This window comes from Crocodylus porosus, unplaced genomic scaffold (genome assembly GCF_001723895.1).
Source record: "Crocodylus porosus isolate Cpor-Errol unplaced genomic scaffold, CroPor_comp1, whole genome shotgun sequence".
NCBI classification, from domain to species: domain Eukaryota; kingdom Metazoa; phylum Chordata; order Crocodylia; family Crocodylidae; genus Crocodylus; species Crocodylus porosus.
The window spans coordinates 15,181,379-15,199,991 of record NW_017728910.1 but is presented as its reverse complement, the minus strand read 5'-3'; the positions used below and the strand labels follow the sequence as shown (position 1 = coordinate 15,199,991).

The 18,613-nt window shown below is 44.0% G+C and overlaps 1 long non-coding RNA gene across 3 annotated transcripts; it reads right to left on the bottom strand.

Annotated features, from left to right (window-relative positions):
* Positions 1-3,640: 3,640 nt before the first annotated feature.
* LOC109308445 lies at positions 3,641-18,369 on the bottom strand. Of its 3 annotated transcripts, XR_002100619.1 has the most exons (4): positions 17,961-18,369; positions 17,082-17,188; positions 6,466-6,547; positions 3,641-4,028 (listed from the first exon to the last, which is right to left on the bottom strand). It is a non-coding gene; the product is annotated as an uncharacterized LOC109308445 (long non-coding RNA). The 3 variants fall into 3 exon arrangements; XR_002100618.1 differs by lacking the exon at positions 17,961-18,369 and having other exon boundaries at positions 17,082-17,530; XR_002100617.1 differs by lacking the exons at positions 17,082-17,188; positions 17,961-18,369 and adding an exon at positions 13,886-13,927.
* Positions 18,370-18,613: the final 244 nt, after the last annotated feature.

Here is an 18,613-nt window from a genome sequence, read left to right as displayed (position 1 = left end):
CGAGCAAATCCCGGGACGTCATTCTCCCCTTGTACTCGGCCTTGGTGAGGCCGCAGCTGGAGTACTGCATCCAGTTTTGGGCTCCACAGTTCAAAAAGGATGTGGAGAAGCTTGAGAGAGTCTAGAGAAGAGCCACACGTATGAGCAGAGGGCAGGAAAACAGACCTTAGGACAACAGGCTGAGAGCCATGGGGCTCTTTAGCCTGGAAAAGTGCAGGCTCGGGGGTGATCTGATGGCCACCTATAAGGGGGGAACGTTTGTTCACCAGGGCGCCCCAAGGGATGACGAGGTCAAACAGCCATAAACTACTGCAAGACTGTTTCAGGCTGGACATAAGGAAGAATTTCTTTACTGTCTGAGCCCCCAAGGTCTGGAACAGCCTGCCATCGGAGGTGGTTCAAGCACCTACATTGAACAGCTTCAAGAGTAAATTGGATGCTTATCTTGCTGGGATCCTATGACCCCAGCTGACTTCCTGCAGCCAGGGCGGGGGGCTGGACTTGATGATCTTCCGAGGTCCCTTCCATCCCTAATGTCTATGAGATCTATAAAATCCATGAAATCTAAGTTAAGCATGTTTAAGTAACTCACAGAATCAGGGCCAAAGGCCTAGATACTAAAAAGACTTGATGGGCTTTATTTTACTGACAAAAGTAGTCCATTGATTTCAATGGGATTATACAGTCTCACTTAATTATGCCTGTGAATAAGTGCTTTGCTGAACTAGGACTTAAGCTGTTTGGCCTGGGAAAGCTGAATTTAGTTTGTCCTACCATTTGCTTTGTGTCTCTTTTGTAAAAGGATCCTGTACAGCCCACACAAGTACAAAGTTCAATGCCATCCACATGAAGGCTCCATTATGTATACATTGGGCCAACCACTTTTTCTGTGACACTGTCCTAAATGCTTCAGCTGACAAAGTTATGTGGAACGGTAGCGAAAAATCATGCCAGAACATAGTTTGGACTGCTAAAAATAGTACTAAAACATGTAGGACACTGTCCATGCATACATAGTTTGTCTACAAAACACTTGGACTGTTCTAAAACAATGACACTTGCCAAATTTTTACCTGATTTGTACTCCCTGAAGTGAATGCATCTAGGCTGCAGAAGGATACCACTGTTATCTTCCATTGGTGGTATATAAACTGCAAAATTGTGCAGCTAGAGCTGCTTATTACCAGCACAACGATTTACTCCATCCATGCAGGTATTTGAAAGCTTTCCAGAGGAGCAGTTAGCAAAACAATTAGTATCGTTCAGCCTCACCTTCCAGCCACTGTACACTCAGAGGTATGGAAGAAACCACAGTCAGCCCTGCGGAGGGCTAAAAAGCAGTAGGGTGGGGAAAGGACCAACAAGGTTCTAATTAGAAAAAAAAATCTTGAGAAAAAATAAGATGAGAAAATAAAGGAAGAGAAACAAGGAAACATCATTGATGCATGGGAGTAGTTAGACTAGAAAGCTGGAGAGCTCTTGCTAAAATATGTGGAACGCTTAATTCCAAGAAAAAGGCAGGAAATGTTAAAATAGTCAACATCTAAAAAATGTGCCATTGATCAGAAAAATACATGTATGCAACACCTCCAGTGCCTTAGAGAAAGAAGATGTAACCTCGTGCCTAGAAGCAGCTTGCAATCAGGATAGAGGTTTAAGTCGCATTGTTTACTATTCATAGTCCTAGCTTTTTGACCTGTGAGCAAGGAAGCTGGAGGTGGGACAATGAGCTCTAAGCGGCAACTAGAACTGCCAGAGATACCAAGAAAACCCCCTCAGAAAGATGAGTCTGTGGTAAGGTTTTCCAAAGCAAATGGGGCACCTGGGGATACTGTACAGCCACCAAGCTGCACTGACCGTTGCCCTTAACTAAAGTCTGCAGTATAATTTGGCCATTTCCTTCTCCCCTTCTATCTAAAGAAGTGCATGAAGAGGACTTAACCAAGAACTTGTGGGTCATGGAAGGGAGCAGCATCTGCCATCTCAGGAGTCCCTCCTACATGCAAGACAAGCAGAGGGGTGGAAGGGCAGCAAGTAGAACTTGAATTGGTCACAGAGCCCAGGGCTGCTCTGAAAATTGATCCAAGTTTTCTGAAAACTGTGACTGGATCTGGGCTTTGCTGTGCCATGCTACTTTTGCCACAGCTATGGCAGCAGAGTTGGCTGATATGAGGTGCTTCCGTTTGCTCATAGCCCTTGACTATGGCACTCACTGAGCAAGCAGAGTTTGGTACGGAAAGCAACAATATTTGAACTGGGGCTGGAGACACATGCTCTGGATGTTCCTTCCAAGTCCTCCTTCACTGCTACTGAGCTGCCCATATACTATGTGGAGATTTGGGGGAGAGGACAGTTTACATTGCATAGCTCCATGCAGGGATGGGGAGCAAGAAGGGGAAAATGGGGTTGAGTACACCCACCACTGTGGCCTCTGGGCTTGTCAAGAACTAGGTCAGGCTCTTCCTAGCTTATTTACTGAAGTACCAAGAGACTCAGCCCAAAATCCTGTTAGATGCTGGAAAAAGAGAAAGACGGACCCCAAACATCTAAGTCAGGGCTGTCCAACTACTTGGCATGGCCATAAGCTGCACCTTGTATAGGCCCCCCCAGGCCCAAACTCCACTACTGCCCAGGCAGCATCCCCCCTGCCTCACCAACAGCATACCACCCCAGCAACAGCTCTCCTTCCCCTATTCCCTTCCTCCCCGCTGTTACAACACCTTTGGGCCTGGGGCTCTCATAGGCACAGACAGTTCTGCCCCTCGGAGGAGCTAACAGACACCCGCAACACCAGTGTAAAGGAAATACCTCCGCAGTTAAAATTAACTGATAAAAACCCCGCAGTCCACTCATCCGAAGTTTGACAGGTAGCTGGCACAAAGCTCTTCTGATTGTTTCTAACTCAACTGAGCCCTGGCCCGAGTCCAGTTACATGCATTTGTTTTCATTAATATTGCATAAATAGTTATGGCAGCCCTATCATGAACATCTTTAGGTCCAAGTTTCCTGCCTAATGTAAATTATGTAACTTTAGTCCATTTTCATAATGATCCCCTGCAAAGATACTAAAGGGTTTACCAACATCCTGTTTCTGATAAACTATTCAAAAGAGAAAGGGGGAAAGAGAGAAAGAAAGAAGCTGACTCCCTCCAAAATTACTCTCAGAGAAGCAAGGTAATATTTTTTTATAACTCCATTTAAATCGTGTCAATCTGAGGATATTAAACACCCAAAATAAAGTCTTAGCTACTTCGGAAGGAATTACTCAAGAAAATCTAAAACACAATTACAAATATGCTGAGTAGGACATGATATTCTGTGTGGTTTCAAAGTGAGGATTCAGCATTTATTGGAGAGGGAGAAAGGAATTTTACTCTGGGGTTTGAGACCCTGTTGTAATTCAGCATTGGGGTTTCCAGGCTTTTAACTTTCTGAAAGTTCATGAATGTGCCAGCAGAGGGCACACGTGGAAGTAAATGAGGATTAGATGAAGCTCTCGAGTGGTTCTTAAAATGAAGAGGCAACAGTACAAAAATGAAAGTCAACTTACAGGAACTGTACTGAAAATTTGTGCCTAGACCAGTTCAGAATAGGCCTTTTTCCATATACTTACAAATATTTCATCAGTCAAGGCTTACACTGCATGCCAAGCCAAAAGAGGGCAAACAAGGCTACAGCTGTCCACCCTGTCACAATATGACTCACCTCCTATGTCTGGTGCTGTAATTTCCTTTTAACCATAGCCAGCTGCTATTATTTTGAACCAATAGGGATGTGTGCAAGTGTTTGGGCCTCACGTTTGTTTTGCTCTTGGCACCCATGCACTATTCCCCTTTGCAGTAACAAAATCCAGAGGGAGCAAACTTAGTTCTTGAACTTCTCAGGCGCACTTATGTTACACAGGGCACAGGGCTGTATCCAAAAAGATCCAGTGGTGGCATCCAGCCTTGGCAGTCTGATGTGCCTGATAAAAGCCTGGGGCAGAACACTTCAGCTCCCTGGACACTCCATCACTGACCTCAGGATTGCTGTTCTCAGGCAAAAAAGAAGAAAAACAATGAAAAACCAGTTTGAACAGAAACCCACAGAACAAGAAATCGTGCACAAACTGGAGTGTGTTAAGTATGGTTTAAAAAGGGATTATGGATTCTTGTCTTATTATCTGGATTAGTTATACCTTGGGGAATGATGCAATTATGCTCCCGCGCAATTTTGCACATAAAAGACATGACCACATATAATTGCATAATTTAACTGCAGTGCGCTCTTTGCCTCCACCTCCATGATGTGATGTTACAGAGCCATGCAACTGGACAGCTGGGTAAGTGGAGAGAGGAGCTCCTGCCTGCAGGGGGGGAGAGTAGGCATAAGATGGGTGTGGAGGTGTGTGTGTGAGTGGAAGGGTGTGGTGTTTGTGGGTGGGTATGGGCTGTGCACCATCAAGTCAGGCCAGCCGGCTCCATGCCTCCACATGGGGCTTCCAGCACTCAAGTGGGAAGCTGCATATGGAGGCATGGCATGTGTCCAGCCCAATGGCATGTGACCCCGTATCTCCATGTGCAGCTTCCTAATGGAGTGCTGGAAGCCCCACGTGGAGGGCTGGCCCAATGGCACATAGACCCAGGAGCCATGTGCCATCGGGCCAGGTGGGAAGCTGCATATGGAGGCATGGAGTTGCACACCATCAGGCCGAGCAGGCTCCATGCCTCCACATGTGGTTTCCTGCTGAAGTGCTGGAGGCCCCACATTGAGGCACGGATCCCACCTGGCCTGATGGTGTGCAGCTCCTGGTCCACATGCCATCAGGCTGGGCAAGCCAGTTCTGTGCCTCCATGTGGGGCTTCCAGCATTCCAGCAGAAAGCTGCAGGTGGACGCACGGAGCCCACCTGGCCCGATGGTGGATGGTTCCTTCCTACCACAAGCCTCACATGCTGGCATGAAGCCAACCTGGTCTGGTCCAAAGGAGCATGCCAGAGGGCCAGGCCAACTCTGCGCCACCATACGCAGGCCCTGGGACTCAGTCAGAGGCGTGTGCGTGCGAGGGTATCTGCTGCCACAGCCATGAGCACCCTGAGGGCCTGGTCCTTGTTACCACTGAGCTGCCACCAGCAGGGGCTGTGCACCTTGGGGGATGTGTGTGGGGGGCACACACCCACCTACAAACCCTACATACCCACACCCCGTCACAACCCCCCCAAATCCCACACCACTCCACAAACCCCACATACTTCCATACCCCCACAAACCCCACATGCACCCACAAATCCTGTATACTCCCATACCTGCATCTCCCCACAAACCCCACATATACAGCCACACCCCTTCACAACCCTCCCAGAAACTTCACATCCTCCCACAAACCCACCACGCATCCATAAACCCCACAAACACCCCCCACACAGCATCACAAATTCCCCCACACCCACCCTCAACCATACAAAGTACCTGCATATATTTCTAAAGAAGGTTCAAATAGTGTTATATTTAGTTTAATTTAAAAAAATAATAATAAAATTGCATCATTTTGAGTTTTTCCACATATAATTTTGAAGTTTTCTGCACATAATTCCCTGGGGTATAATTAATTTTTGTAACCCTTTGGTTCCTATGGGTTCTTTGTTTGTATGCCATTCATAGCATTCCTCCTCCTCCTTCCCCTCTCCTCCTCCCTTCTGCTTTCCTATCTATTGTATTCTAATCACTCATTCCACTTTATACTCTGCTTTCTGCATGTTCTTTCACAGCATCTAATGAAATGAACTTTGGTTCATGAAAGCTTGCACTCTATAGTTACATATCTTATTTAGTTGTAGTAATAAGTAAGAAATTAAGACATATACACAAATACACAGGCAAGTCTTTGTTACAGCAGTATAAATTGGTAGTAACTTCCCTGGCAGAGTGACTCTGGAGTTATGCTTGAGTTCAGCTCAGGGTAGGATGGAGTCATGTCAGTATGGGATTAGATTCAGGCCCTGTGTTTTAGTGAGTGTCACTCACTGGTTCATATGGACTTGCACAATTTTGATGTGGTCTAATTCAAATCTAACCAATAATAATTAAAAAAAAAGTTTGCATTAGACTTTGCAACACACACAAGAACCCTGCCCTCCCTTAACAGGCACACAGGGGTCCTACCCTCCTTTATTCTTTAGATCTTTTCTTTAGCCTTTAGATTTTGGTTTAAGATTGCTTTTCTGTGTTACTTAACCTGTGGCTCTATCTCCAAACAAGACTGTTTTTAAAAAAAGAGAACAGGTACCTCCTTACTAATCCAATCTGCTCCCTTGTGTTTATTCAGACCAGTATCTGCTGGCCTTTGTGATAAATAATGGTTTACTGCTTTATCTGTTATAGCTCCGAAGAGCCAACACAGCTGGATTCTCTTCCTTCATAAATACCACCAACAGAAACGTTTGCTAAATTCCAATCTGTTTAAGATAATGGGGCTAGGCAGCACGCACTCTAATTTTGATGATGATGATACCTGAAGTGGAAGGAACCCAGCTTGATTCACAAATCCAAGAGCAGTTACCAAGCTGGAAACTGAAAACAGAAACAAACATATTTTCACTTGTAAATTAAGCACACTGCATGTTTGATAAATCACTCTTAGCCAAGAGCCATTAGAATTCATGATGAGTGATTTTATAGTCACTAAAAACACATTTTAAAGTAAAAAATGTGACTCCTATTAATATCTAAACCTTCTCTCCCTGCTCTGACTAAAATGTTTACCTGTTTCAGTAAATATGACATTTTTGTGATGCAGAAAGAAGGGCACTTTAGGACAACAAATATCCTCTTAAATATACCTTTAGCATAAAGTCTTTGGGTCAGATCCTGACTTGTCCAACTTCAGATCCTGACTTGGGTAAGATCCTGGCTTGTGCCCAAAAGCTTGTAAAGAACAGTGTTTCCAACTACAATGTATTTAATTGGTCTAATAAAAGATACTACATTTACCCGCATTACCTTCTCTGCCATTACCTTTAAGGAAACTAAGCAGCTTTGCCAGTTAAGCGAACTATCTGAGCTTTCTTATTTCAGCTCACAACATGGGGAATTCCACCGTCCTCTGTATCATCCAGTTTCTTCCGTGATTGGGTGCCAAGTCTTGCTATATTCAGACAGAAAACTCCCAAGACAGAAAACTCCCACAGAAAACAACAGAGTTGTTGACTTATTTGGGCCTGAACAAGAAAAGGATGGGGCTCACAATGAGTCTGATACAAAGCCACACTCGTTCCACTTTTTTAAAAATATGAAATTTGTCTTGTTTAAGCAAAATGCTTTAGAATCTCATTGGCTCACATTAAAGTCAGCCTTTCTTATTCAGGAAGTTACCACAGTTAGACACTATTATAAGCTAGCATTTGCAGTTGTTGTGCAAGAGAACTCATATTTGTCTCATATTTCTTTGCTACAGCAAGGGACAGGCATCTGGAAGGGCTATACTTAGTGTCCTAAGTCGAAGAGGGCTGGCAGTGACAGCACTGGAAGACGTGGTAGTGGCACCGACGTAGGCAAAGGGAGTTCCAACTTGATACTCCTGAAACTAGTTATGTTGGCTGCAGTTTTATTCTAGCTAAGTGTGTAGTCCTGGTAAGGATATAACTATCTAGCAAACAATGCCTTTCCTGGCATAGTTTATCTTAGCCCTCTTAACTCCACCACAAACAAACAAAAAACAGTTTCCGAGTACAAGAGCATCTATACCAGGGGCTTTCACTGGCACAGTTTGTTGGTCACAAATCACACCCCTGATTGACACAACTACATTAGCACAAGTCTATAATACAGGCCTGGGCTACACAAGACAGTAGGCAATGATGATAAGGGGTCTTGGGCCCTCTGAGTCTTCTGAAATCAAAAGAAAGACCGATATTGTGTTAACAGGCTTTGGATCACCACTTCCGTGACTGAAGGGAAAGTGTGGAGGATCCCTGGTACTCTAAGCAGCACAGGCAAGTGGTTATTTTCACTGAACATATCAGCTCTCATTAGCTCTGTCATGGTTTAGGTGTAATAGAGGTTGTCACTAAGCTAAAAGGGATTTTACTGAATGTCTTCTGCTATGCCACATTTATAGTCACTTCATTTAATGCACTAGTAGAAGGTGATCAGGAAGCAGGAAAATGAAGTGGTGAATAAGTACTGAATAAAAGAAATAGTCTAGACAAATGTGGAGTTTCACCACACCCTTTAAAGCAAGTCAATTGAAAGACAAGGAAATTACCACCAAAAACATTCAGACTTCAATCACTTGCCCAAGAACCATCTAAATTAATCACTTACAGGGCACGTCTACACAAGATGCTAACTGTACAGTACCCTAATAACACTGCACAGGAGTGTGCCAGGGAAAAAATGTACTAATATACTACTGTCCAGTAGTATTAGGCTGCTGTGCAGTAAGCGTCACTACAAACCCGTGCGCCAGCACTACTGCACAGTAGCACAAGTTATTGCACATTGATTTAATATTTGGTTACCCAAAGCACTAAATTTAATGCACACTAACTACAGCACGTAAATGAACATGCAAATATGCCCACAGAGACCTAGAAAAACATAGGAATCTGGACTCTTACTTTCATGACTTGCTTTAACCACTCCTTGTGATGTTATTACATGTACTGCTTGTGTTTGAATAGGTAGAAATGAACTTCAGTGTACTTTGGACACTAACAAGCCTGGTAACATGAATGTGGGTAGGCAGATATACTGCCTTCTTGCTGACCTGGGTGAACTCATGATTTTGGAGTTTCAGAGCTGCTCTAAAATTAGATCAGAATATGCAATGTGCATTTCTCTTAAAAAGTCATTAAAGGAGGGTCATTTTAATTCTCAGCTGGTGTTAATCAGCATAGCTTCACTGAAATCTTGGGGACAGTGCTAAGGACCTGGCATGAACACCTGGGCATTTATTAAGTTTCAGTTTCCTGAAACTGAGTTTCATTTATATTTTCGCAATGATTCATGATAAGTAAATCATGGTTAGTAAACCCCATGGGAGGTGACACATATTCTTTATAAGTTCTGATAAAAAGAGAGATGTTTTTTCCATTAACCCTGTTGCCAGTTGTAGTCAAATAACTTGCCAACAGAAATAACAAAAAATACTATGGATAAAGAATTTCTGACAAGAATAAACTGGAGTTTTCTTTCCAGGGCAAATACAAATCCATATGTTTAGTCCCATAACAAAACTTTAAAAAAGTAAAAGGCTCTAACTATGCCTTTAAAGCATAATGTCTCCAAGAACACTGTAATGAAAGGTTAGAAATGTGGGGCATATTAGCCATGTCTCCATATGTGTTTTACTGCAGAATGGACTAATTAACTGTGGAGTAAAACATCACCATCTACACTTGCAACAGTATTAGGCCACAGTAAACTAATTTATGGGGACTATTTTAGGCTGGGGTAATTTACTGCGATTAAACACATGTGTAAACACTGACTGCTAGCATAAATTACACCTAGTCAGCCCAGCCAACCAGGCACCAGGCTCCTGCCTGCCGCCCAGCCACACAGCTCTGCACTTTCAGCACCCTTGTGCCCCAGCCAGCCCCTCTGTGGCTGTCTGCTGCCATCCAGAGCCCAGGGCTGAACCCCTATGCCCCCTGACAGCCTGGGGCTGCTCTGGCCCAGCTTAAATTGCTGCTGTCCCAGGCCCACATGTAGACACTGCAGCTGGGAATAGTTTACTCTGGCTCAAACTGCTCCAGAGTTTACTGCTTCACATTAATTGCATATGTAGACACACCTATTGAGTGAAACCCTGCCCTTTTCTAATGATGTCCCCACCTACTTTAACTCTGCCTTACCCTTTCTCTTCCCTCATTTACAATGTACAGAAAATGAGCTTCACAGCCCTTTGGTTCTCTAATTTGTTACAGGTATACCTATCCTAGTATAAACATAAGCCTTTGTTCCTTCCATGAAAGTGCTGTGTTTTCATTCTGCAGATGCTGATTTTCTCTACATGGTTGCTAAATAGAAGTCATAGTCTCAGACATAAGATGCACAGCTTTTCTGAGAGGTCTTCAAAAGTTTTGGCCCATTGCAAAACTGGCATATGGAACAAGAGACTTCTTTGTGTGATTTGTTTCAACAGCAACTTCTATGATTCTGTACTACTGTACTATGATGAAAAAAGCCATAAAGCACAATGGCTTTTACTGTAGCTTCACTTAAGGCAATTGTTAGGATCACTGATAAAATGTAACTATTGGTTCTCAGGGAATAAGATAGCAGTAGTTGTTTTCCTCAGAATCATGCTACAGGGACAGACTCAAAGAAATCTGGCTGTGTTGTCTGAAAATACAATGCTTTCTGACTTTCCAGCTGACCTGAAGAGTTTTGAGTGGGAATGATCTTAGTCTGTTTAAATACAAGGACAATGACAGCACAGGAGGTGTGGGACTTCTGGTCCCAAGCTGTGGTTAAGCTATGAGAGACCTTGGAAAGAACAGGCCTTGATGTGTGGTGAATGACCTAATGAGAAGGGAACAGGCATTGCTGACTGCTATGCAAGTTGGTAAGAAATGTAAAATATAAAAATACACTAATGGGCAGAGAAGGGAGTGTTAGGAGTGCAGAAATAAATTAATGAGGATAGGTGCTGAGATAAAAGCAGTAAAGATGCCATGTGCACAAAGGTACAAGTTAAAATGAGCATTTTGGCAAAAGGACAGGTAAACTATGGTGTGAAACTTGGGTATTTCAAGAACACAGAGAATGATAGCAAGTAAGAGCTACCTAAATTCACACCTCCTGAGGGCAGCAAGAGGAATGCCTCATGGGAGCACACATACTGTTAATATGTGAAAACATATTAAGAGTAGTTGGGCTCTACTTTGCAAGGTATATCAGTCTCCTGGTGAACCTTAAATAAAAGGAGTCAGTTCAATTCTATTCAGATCTTGAATGTACTCAGTCAACCTTGCTGTTTGTGTGACCCACAAGTCAGCAGTAATTAACTCACATCGTATGAACTCTTAATCACTCAGGGCTGCAGCCTTCTATTTAGGTAGTTCTCTAAATCATAGTCCCCAACCAATAGTTTATCCAAAAACATTACACTATCAGGATACCCAAAAATATTTGGAACCTTCCCTTTACTACTGCATTTCAAGCCATGCCCAACAAGAAGATTTTCCAATAAAAGAACATCTCCCCATTCCCTCCTTATCTAATTGGGCATGCAATTTGCTGCTTCCAATTAATTCTCTTGAGAAAAATAACATCTGTCTCTGAAATGTAATAGCACTGTGTAACAGAGAGCCTGGGGCTCTCTGTTCCTTTAAGGGAAAAGTAGCCCAGCCAGGCAGCTCTGCAGGTTAGGCAGGAGACAGCATTTCCTGTTTTGCGGGGGCAACAGGCCTAAGGAGGCAATTACCAGGCACCTGCAAGCGGCCTGCTGACCAGAAGTAGGCAGGGTTCTGGGGGCATATAAACTTGAGGCTTGGAATGGCAAGCCAGTCTAGCACTCCCAGCTGCACAGTAGGAGCTCCTGTCCAGGGATGACAGACTGCCTGCTTTGCTGCCTGCAGGAACACTGAGGCTTGGGGTACTCACAAGAAGCCCAGGCTGGGAGGTGTGCCAGCAAAGGGGCGAAGAAAGGTTTGCCCTCTTAAAGGGGCAGAGGGCTGTTTCCATTGTTGTTGTTTATGTTACAGCCCAGGTGCTTATGTTTGTGTTACTGTTTATACCAGTGCTTTGGGTTGGGACTGTAAGGGGAGGTTTACGGAGGTCCCATTAGTGCCCATGGGGCACGCGATAGCCTTGAAGGCTCAAGGCTCGAGCATCTATTGAGCCTCGAGTGGGCGGAGAGTGCAAGGCAGCAGAGAGACGGGTCTGGGACACAACACCAGAGTGGGGTGCAGACACACAGGGGCCTAGAGCCTGGCAGACAGAGTCAGGGGCCCAATGACCAGAAAGGACAAATGGAAGCTCGTGCCTTAAGGCCAAGTCTGATACAGTGGGCCCAGGCTAGCAGGCCTAGTTGAAATAAAGAGGCGGAGGCCAAGGAGGCTGAAGCCCCACAGAGTGACTAGGATAACACCCATGAGGCTTAGGGTGTGATGTAGGGGAGGATTTAGAGCCATGCAGTTACCCCTTAAGGCTTGAGGTGCCCTCTTGTAGCAGAACTATGCAGCAAGGCCCAGCAAGGGGTCTAAGGACAAGTAAAGCCTGGTGAAGGGCCTGGGTGCAGGCAGAGGCCAGCAGGATCCAGTTGGACTGAGGCCGCATGAAGGCCTGTGGGCAGCCTCTCTATTCATTATAATCCCATCAAGGTGTGGCAGGCGAGACCGGAAGTTGCTCTAGGGCTCACAGTTGTAGAGCCATCAGAGGCATCACAGCTACCCCTGGGACTCCGACCTTGTTATACGCAGGTAGCTCTGTAGATGATTAGAAATATGAAAAAGAATATTGTTAGCATATAAAGATTTTTTCTGGTATGTTTGCTACAGTTAATGCTCTTAATTGTGTTTTCCAATTCAATCCTAGTAGCCAAAGGCTCAATGCATAAGGCAAATAAGATGGGATAATTGGCCTCTTTTCACTATAAATTAAGTAGGCAGTAAATACAATTTGAGCTAAGAGATCACTACGTAGCAGTTTAATTCACTGAAGAGTTTGCCAAAATTAATTTCTCAGGTGTTTCTATCTATCCTGCTGTATCAAATTAAGTCAAATGTGTCCAGAGAGGTGGGACCTGTATCATTCTCCTCCATATCTACATCTGACTTAGAAGCATCCTAACAGAGGATAGGTATATCAAGGAGGAATAAGACTACCCTGAGCCACGAAGTTTCCCTGCTCTTTCCTACTCTTGGGAATATGGCTTAAGAAAGGATACTTCTGTAAGAACAGGTTCAGTTGGAATAAGCTTTGTAGAAAAAAATTACTGATAAGATTTGGAGTGAAGTTAGTCATTTATTAGTCCTGCACTGGTACTTTGTGACTTAAGACCTACAGCTTCTTGAACACAGGTGAAATTCATTGCTGCAGATCCCCTTTGACTTCACAACTCACTTATAGCCATAAAGTTGCAAGATCAAGGTCTTTAAGTATAAACCTTCTAGGGCAAAATTGTCTTCGAGTGTAAAGCACCCAGAATACCTAGTGGTCCTGATTAGAACCTTTGGATGCCATCCAGGGCTGACCCAGGTAGGGATACTGTGTGCACTTGTACACCTTTGCTCTACCCAAACTTTAAAACCAATTGCCTTGGAGGGGCACACACATTTCTATTTTGACAGTGCTGAGAGTCAACTGACTTCATAGCTCATTATAATCGACCTGATTCCTGCTAATTTATCTTCATTGCATAGGTTTTAATGACCTCTCCATTTTAATGGTCTTTAATTTTGCTGTCTGTTAGTCTTTCCTGGTAATGTCTCTCTCTCTTATTTCACAGCCCCATAGACCTTTTTTAGCTCTAGCTAGCTAAAAGTGTTAATTCAGGTATAGAAATGACTGACAGTGAAGTATTAGAATCACTGTCAAGACACTAAAGACAACTAGGTTTTGTTTTATGAATTTGAATAAGAGATACACTTGACTACAGGGCTAATGAAACAATAACTTTTGACAATTTTGACCAATTTTGGCTAGTTTCTCATGTTTTTAAATTACATATATAATCTAGGAAACTAGTAACGTTCCAATAAAAGTATATTTGTTTTTGCTTTGATCTTAAATTGAGGCCAGGTAAAGACATATTTTTATTGGTGTAAGTGATTGGAAACCAGTCTATGGCCAGAAACTCCTGGAAGACCATTTCAGGCTCAACTTTAGGAAAAACTTCTTCACGGTCAGGGTGTACAGACTGTGGATTGAGCTCCCTCCAGAGGTGGTGCAATCACCTACCCTGGAGATCTTCAAGAGGAAACTGGATGATCACCTTGCTGGGGTCACCTGACCCCAGTTGGCTTTCCTTCCTGGTGCAGGGGGCTGGACCTGATGATCTTCCAAGGTCCCTTCCGGCCTTACAGTCTATGAATCTATGAATGTTACTATACCTGTAACAGAACATAAGTTTGGCACACAAACGGGTTTAAAAATGCTGGAACCCAGTCTAAGATTTGCCCCCCATAAATGGTGAATGTGTGTTCTGTTTGCTAACAATCTAAGCTATGCTGTTTACAGAAAATTGTGCAACTTGGATCAATTCCACCTCCAGCTTTTTGAATGCCTATACCTAGCCTGAATGTTTAAGTGTTAGGCCCCCAGCATCTTAGTAAAGCTTCTAGTTTCTTTTCAACTGGAGAAAAATGTGTTAGGTTATATGTGAAGATTCACTACACCATTTGCACCCCAATTTTCAAAATCCTAGATCCTCCCTGGATGCTACCATAATGAAGCAAATACCCACCGACTAGCTTTCTTAAACTTAGGATGCTGAAAAAGTCCACTTCATATGCAGTCTATATACTCCTGTATATAATCCAGGTCCTAATTTTATTAGATGATCTAGTAGGTACTTATTATATTCTAGACCCTTTAGTACTACAGATCCTATACCATGCCAGTGTAAATAGATACAATTCCAATAACTTCAGAGTTCTGTTTTCAGATACTACCAAACAATGCACACACACACACACACACACGTATTATATATATATATATTATTATGATGATGTTGCTGTGAGTTGGACAGCGGGTAGATAAGATTCAGCCATTTTGATTAAAAGTCAAAGGAAAATAAAGCCCTGCATTCTGCTTATTAACAGTTTATTTGGCTACCTACTTTACCAAGCTTTACCATTCAAATTGTTTTTGGAAAGCCACTTTGCACATTGCCTTCAAGCAATAAGCCACAAAATGGACTACTTGTCCTGAATTTAATGTAACTTTTGCCATCTATTTTATGGAAGCAGGATCAAATCCAAAACATAGTCCCAAACAGAAAATAAAGAGTATCAGCTATAAAACCATAACCTATTTAGGCTACTCTAACTGTGATGTCTTTTTGGCTTGTCTACATAGGAAACTGATCAGCATAGATACAGTAAAGTAGATATTCCATTATCAATAGAGTGATGTAACTGTCTTGTGTGGCTTTTCTACTCTGGAATAAAAGTGACTATCAACAAAAGTTATAACTGTTCCAGAACAAAATATCCACACAAGGAAGCTATAGCAGAATAGCTAGGCCAGTCAATCTTCCCATGTAGATAACCCTAAGCAGAAAAGATATCTATGTAATAGAGTTGTCAAAAAGATTTTAAAATGTGATTGCAATTACTTGCATGATTAAAAAAATTAGTTTCAATTAATCGTGATTTTAATCACACAGTTAAAAACTCAAAATGAGGTGCAGAAAAACTCAAAGTTATGCAAAATGATGCAGATACTTTGTATGGTTGGGGGTGGGGTCTGTGTGTGTCAGGAGGGAATTTGTGAAGGTGTAGGGGGCTGTGGGTGTGGGGGGGGGGTTGGAGCCTGGGAAGGGGTGTTCCCTCATAGCTGGGCAGGATGTGGGGTCCTGTGGGTCAGGAGTGAGGGGCAGCAACAGGGTTGGGGGGCTGTTGCTTGGGAGTGAAGAGAAAACACACAAATACACATATACCATCCAGCAGGTAAGTTTGCAGGGGGAAGGGGCATGGGAGGAAGACTGAGGCCCATACAATGAGGGAGGGAGTGGGCCAGAGGCTGGTACAGTCGCTAGGGTGAATGGGGCCCCGGGCCTGTGGCAGGCTGTGGGACAGAGTCATGGCCTATCCAGGTCTGCAGGGGGGAGGGGGGGAGGGGTGCTCCCGCCACTGTGCACACCCATGGGGGAGGCACAGGGGCCACATGCTCTCCAGATCTGTGTGTGGGACGGAGATGGGCTGCCACTGTGGGCTGGGGCTCTGCACCCCACTGCCATTACCCCAGGAGACCATGCTGTGTCTCCTGCCATCAGGTGGGCAGGGGACACAATGCAGCCAGCACGTGGCTCCCGGGGCAAAGGAAGTGGGGCACAGATCCCCAGCACACACTGGTAGCCCACCTCTCCCTGCATACAAATCCAGGGGGCACTTCCCCCTGGGCCTCTCCCAGGGGTGCAGGCAGCAGCAGGACACCCCCCCCATGTCCCTGGACAAACCGCAGATCCATCCCATGGCCAGCCGCAGCCCCAAGGCCCCATTCACCCCAGCCCCTGTCCCATTCTCTCCCTCACTGTGGGGGCCTCAATCAGCTACCCCGCCATTTCCCCCCTATGCATCTTCTCCTTCACAGACTTGCCTGCTTGGTGCTGCCCCACATGCTGCCAGGCTGTGTTCCTGGTCGCCTGCAGGCTGCAGCTGTGTGTCTCTGTCTGTGCACACCCCCGCCCCACTGCTGCAGCCACCTGGAGCTCGCACCCAGGCCACCCTGCAGTCCTCTGCACTGCCACCACTGCCCCATGGGACAGCCTGGAGGTGCCAAAGATGGCAGTGGAGCAGAGCCCAGGAATGGGCTCCAAAACCACATGCATGATTACCGCATTAAAAAATGTAATGCGAACGATTAATCATGTGTGTTGATTGCAATTAATTGACAGCCCTAGTATGTGATGCTTGCTATGCAGATTTAAATAGCAATCAGATCACAGAGCATGCTGCAGTTCTGTGGAAGTGCAGTTCTGTGGAAGTTCATGGAAGTTCTGTCGTACCTGAGAACTTCTTGCCCTTGAAAGCATAAAATTCTAACCACCCTAAGGACCATCACAGTGATTAGGATAAGTTTTATCCTTAAAGGCTCTTATTTCCATGCATAGAAGCTTCACCCAGACAGAGAACATCCTTCTCCTAACCAGGTTCCTGCCTTCTGTAGACATGAGGTGGGACATACTTCTGTTTGCACAGTTGTGTAAATATCATCATGACAGACACAATAGCTTTATGGTCTCACCTGAGACTGACATAAATAATTCCCATATAACTGTTACATCTGCATGTTCCCACAGAGGTAAATGGAGCAAATACACTGCAGGTTTAACCACATTTCAATCAGAATTAAAGTTACTATGATATAGGTCCCTCATAGAAGCAAGCAGGTTTAGTGATGCATGTTCCAGAGCGGCAATTCTTCCTACCATTTTAAAATGGTTGATGGTTACATTTGTCCAAAGCTTGAGTTTACAGTTTTCAGTCTGTGTCAGTTTTGCCTTCCATCCGCTGGGTTAAGGAGGGAGAAGCAGCTCTGTAAAGGACAAAATCCAGATATTATGATTTCATAACGTTTACTTGGTTGGCAAGCTGAGACAAGACTTTTCTAGCTATCAGCACTACAAGCTGAGTCTGGTATCTAAAAATCGAGCTGTTCCTTCTCTTCTGTGTGTCAACAATACTGAACTAAATGGAGGAACTGGTAGGGCTAAACTGTCATCATAACCAGGAGTAAATGTTACTTGTGGCTCTTAGTTACTTCTGAAATCTCTTTACCTTTGGAAAACCAGATTTCACCAACCAACATGCCCACATACATTAAACATCCATCCCTTTGCTGTCTTCCCTGTAGCCAAACTCCCAACCATCTACAGCAGGGCTGGGCAAAATGTGGCCTGGGGGCAGGATGCAGCCCACCAGGCCATTCTATCCGGCCTGTGGGGCCTCTAAAAATTTTAGAAAATTAATATTTATCTGCCCCGGGCTGCCTGTCATGTAGCCCTCGATAACTTGCCAAAACTCAGTAAATGGCCCTCTGCCCAAAATAACTGCCTGCCGCTGATCTACAGCATCCAAACTCTGCTGATTACTCTTTGAACAATGGTGGTGAACAGAGATTCTGGAATTAAGTCAGATGAGTTTTATTGGTAAGGCTTTAGTCACAATTAGATTAATCTCCCTCTTCAAAGAAGCTGACGGCACTAGACATCTACAATGACATACTGGACAGAAAGTGATGCCCCTGAGCTTAGAGCGAGGTGTCAGGGGTAGAGAACAGGTTCTGTGAGGACTAAGATGTACCTCACCTTTTGTAGGGGAAAAACATCTCAGACCAATCAACCCACAAGCTGGCTTCATTTCACTTATCATGACAGGAGCCCTGCAGGACTGCAGTAACCTCTGTTGGTCCCGTGAAAAGCAGGGTGAGGAGAATCTATGGTGGGCTGCTAGATTATGATGTTATTTTCACACCTAGGTATGAACAATAGGAAAAACAATATGGGTTTACAAGTTTAACTCAGTCAGATTCCCTATTAAACGTAAGGACGGAGAGGCAATAACAAAGTCCTTTATTTGTGGGCTATAGAAGTGGTACAATATGCTGTTTTGGGTTTCATTAAGGGTGAATAAGCTCCTTACACGCTCTCCAGGAGAAATAATCAGCTTGGATTATACTGGGAAACCTTTACATTCTTTCTCTCTCTTAAGTAACTTTAATACCAGAAATTTTGCCGGCATAAGTAAAAGGTATAAAAAAGATTTACAAACCTCATTAATCTCTGGAGTAACTGTACTACATCTAGGGATGATTTTCATCCTCCACATTTAAGCTATTGGTAAATTAAGAGTATTTTTTAAAATGCAGTAGTTGCTATGGTAAGAGTGCATACAATGGCCACATAAGCCTCAAGACTGTGATTTATATTGGTAAGAGTGATATTGCTTGCTAAATATGTGG